Source organism: Chinchilla lanigera, unplaced genomic scaffold, assembly GCF_000276665.1.
Source record: "Chinchilla lanigera isolate Chin_1 unplaced genomic scaffold, ChiLan1.0 scaffold00098, whole genome shotgun sequence".
Taxonomy (NCBI): Eukaryota; Metazoa; Chordata; class Mammalia; order Rodentia; family Chinchillidae; genus Chinchilla; species Chinchilla lanigera.
Window position 1 is genome coordinate 747,875 of NW_004955499.1, and position 3,682 is coordinate 751,556.

The window sequence follows — 3,682 nt, forward strand, 5'->3', positions numbered from 1 at the left end:
ATGCCCCAGTGACCTCACTTGCTCCCTCCTGGCTCCACTTCCTGAAGGCCCACCTCTGCCTGTGGCTCACAGGACCCCCCGCCTCCATGCATGGCCTTGTGGGATGTTCAAGACCCACAACACAGGCCCCGCCATACGCAATCCCACAGAGAACACGAGTCGGGTCCAGTTGACGGCCCTGTCCCTGGACGGAGCCCTCTGCTGACCTGGCCGCTTCCTGCATTCCGCTCCGGTTGCCCCGTGTTCCCCGGCACCTGTGGGGGTGACTTTGCACATCCCCATTCGCACACGGCCACCACCTCCCAGGTTCTCACGGGGGTGAGCGAGTGGCGGTGCTGCAGGACGCCTTCCACGCCCAGAGGGAACCAGGCAGGGAGAGTGAGCCGGTGGCCGGGTGGCACAGGCGGGGGTGACGCATGGCGCGGGCATCCTCCATGTGTTATGCATCCTGTGCAAGCCAGGCTCCGGGCTGCGATCACACCCATAACGTCCTCCTGCTTTGCTTGAGCTCTGAGTTACGGCGCTGTGAATACTCGGCGGGGGATTATGCACCATAAATCATGTGCAGCTGTGGAAGTTCCAGAGTGAGAACATGCCGCGTGTTGGAGGAAGGAGACCCAGGCCTGGTTGACAACTTCCTTCAGCGCCAGGGCCGCGATGCTGCTGCTGAGGAGCTGGCGGGGAACCGGCCTGGCCCGGCCTGACCCGACCGGCCCCTCTGTGCCCACAGGGGCCCTGGCTGTGACCGCCCGCGTGAGCTGGGCTGGCACAGGCCCTGGCACACTTGCTGCAGGTGTGCATGGTGCTATTGCAAAGGGACGTTCACACTTAAACCATGGGCATGAGCCCGCCGCATGTCCTTCCTGGCTTTGCACCCACTCTTCCCACCGTCCTGGCCGCCTTCTGCAGCAGCTCTGGAGTCCTCTTTCCTGAGGGTCTTTAGCTGGGCTGTCCTGGCAGCCTCGATATCCTGAACGGAGTCAACGTGTTGACCTTGCCTGGTCACTTTGACCTTGGGGAGGAGCCAGGGGTCACACAGTACCAGATCCGTTGACTAATGTGGGTGAGGACACAGCCTCGTGTGTGTGCTGGACAGAAATTCCCACAAGTGATCTGAGCCCTGCACCCCAATCCCCGGCTTTGGCCTCGGCAGTGGCCGTGGGGCAGTCCTCCGCCAGGAGAACCCCACCTCCGTGTAGGGCGGGGACGCATAAATCCTGCTGCAGGCTGCTCTGCTTGCGTTCGGCTGGAAAATCATTGCTAACTCTATTTCCTAGTTTGTATAATTTTTTCCTAACGATCTGGCCCTCGGGGGCAGGATATGGCGGTTCTCATTTGTCTTCGGTGAACTAGCAGAGCTTGGGGAGGGGAGGGACGGCGGAGTCAGCATGGGGATCGGAGGGCTGGGTCCCGGTGGGCGATGGAATTAGAGCATAGAACACACCCGTGCCTGGGTCTCCCCACCTCCTCCTCCTCCTCCTCCACCTGCTGTTCCCTCCTCTGTCCTCCCTTTGCAAGCACTGGGGATTGAACCCGGGGCCTCCACACTGAGCTCCACCTCCAGCCTGTTTTATATTTGTATTTTGACACAGGGTCTCACTGAGCCACTCCAGCACCCGGGCAGGGCCCCAACTTGTGATCCTCCTGCCTCAGCCTCCCCGAGCACTGGCATGACAGCGATTGCTGAATAGGTAGACGTTTTCTCTTGTTAATTGACTTTTCTCCTTCTTTTCCTTCCTCCCTCCCACCTTCCTTCTCTCCCTGCCTTCTTCTTTCTTCCTATGTGTGGACTGGTTCAGCCTCTCCAGAAAGTGCGATTCTCCCTAGAAATTTCCCTGACTCAGTTGCTTTCACCCCAAGCTCTTACATGTGGCCGTGCGCCCAGCTGGTTTCTGAGGACTGTGAGAAGTAATCATCCAGCCACTCCTGGAGGCTGAGGCAGGAGGATGGCCGTGGTCCAGTCCTGGAGGCTGAATCCCAAGGTCCAGGCATGGCAGAACCCGTGTCTGGTGAGGCTGCTTCCCGGGTCACAGACAGTGCCTTCTCGCTGCGTCCTCACATGGTGGAAGGGACATGGATCCCACCCACGAGGCTCCACCCTCGGGTCCCCAGCACCTGCCAGAGCCCAGTCCTGACCCCACACCTTGGGCTGAGGACTCAGCAGAGGGACAGTTCCTGCTTCTTTGAAATGTGTAGCAATGAAATCACCTGGCTGTCTTTCTTTGTGTCTGGCTTCTCCGGCTCACCATTGAGTTGGAAAGTTGCTCTTCGAGGCTGTGTGTTATTCCACGGCGGGGGCCAGTTCCAGCTGCTGGTGGACGTTGGAGCTGTTCCGGAGCGTTGTGGGCTCGGGGTCCCAGGCTTGTGTCCCAGCGTTCACATGTTCACACACGATGCACTTTGCGGACGTCCAGCCGAACCGGGCACCCAGGGGTGCAAGGGTGAGGGCCTCTGCATGGGGCTTTGACGGGTGGCCTGGGAGGCAGACACCGCGTTCCCGCCCTGCAGCCGCACTTGGTCAATTAATGCAGCCAGGGGCGCAGGAGGGGAGAGTCCATCCCTTGTAAACTCTTTACACACCCGGTCCCAGGGCGCTAATGGCTGGGCACGGAAATGCATTAGGCCCCGTGCATAACTCCCGCGATCGCAGTGGCGCGGAGACGAACTGACTTCGGATGCTGCAGATGGCAGCTCGGAGCCGCCCGTGAGGCCTCCCTCGGCCTTTGTTTCCGCCGGGGACCCTCCCTCGGCCCGGGTCCGGGAGCCTGACCTCGTCCTGTGTGGGTTGCAATTTGCATTCGTGGGGGCAGGAAGCCGCCCTCAAATTTCCACACGGAGATCTGCTGGTGCCTCTCTCCCTGGAGAACTGTGTGGAATTAAAACTGGCGCACGCCTGCCATCCCAGCACTCGGGAGGCTGAGGCAGGAGGATCCCTGCGAGTTCAAGGCCAGCCTGGGCTACATAGTGAGTTCAAGGCCAGCCTGGACTGCACAGTGGAACGCTGTGTCAAAAACGAAAAATCAAAACAGAAAACACAGCCTCCAGGTCCCAGGTGGGTACCAAAGTTACGTGCTACGCGGGTTGCTGGATGCCGCATCTTGCTTCTCCGTAATGCTGCAGCAAATCAAAATTGCCAGGAAGCACACAGAGGAACAAAAGGAGCGAGGGATGGCTGTGTCGCGGATATATAAATAAATCAGGGTATCCGCATCAGTCTTCCGGTTCTGCGGAGCTCTTGAACTGAGTACACCAGGCCCACCGCCACTGTAAGTATACTCTGTCCTACGCTAGCCGCCGATCAAAGCGCTCATCTCAGACCCGCAAAGGCACTCCTGCGGAAACATCCCGAACCACGGCCCAGAGACATACCTGGGAGCCAAGCTATGTGGGCACATGCCCCTGCCCCTGCCGTGACGGGACCTGGTGATTTATAACAGGAAGAACCAACTTGATCTGCGTGGCCGAGGGCTGAGGCGGAAGGCGGGGCTGCTTGGAAGGTCACGAAGGGCTGCCCCGCGGGAAATGTAATCGCTACATCCCGCCAACCTGGACACGTAAACATTTTTAAAACGTTTGCAGTAGGGTCTCACTACGTTGTTCAGTGGCCCAGGCTGGGCTCAAACCTGGGAGCCTCCTGCCTCAGCCTCCCGGAGTGCTGGATGACAGTTGTGCAATGCTGCCT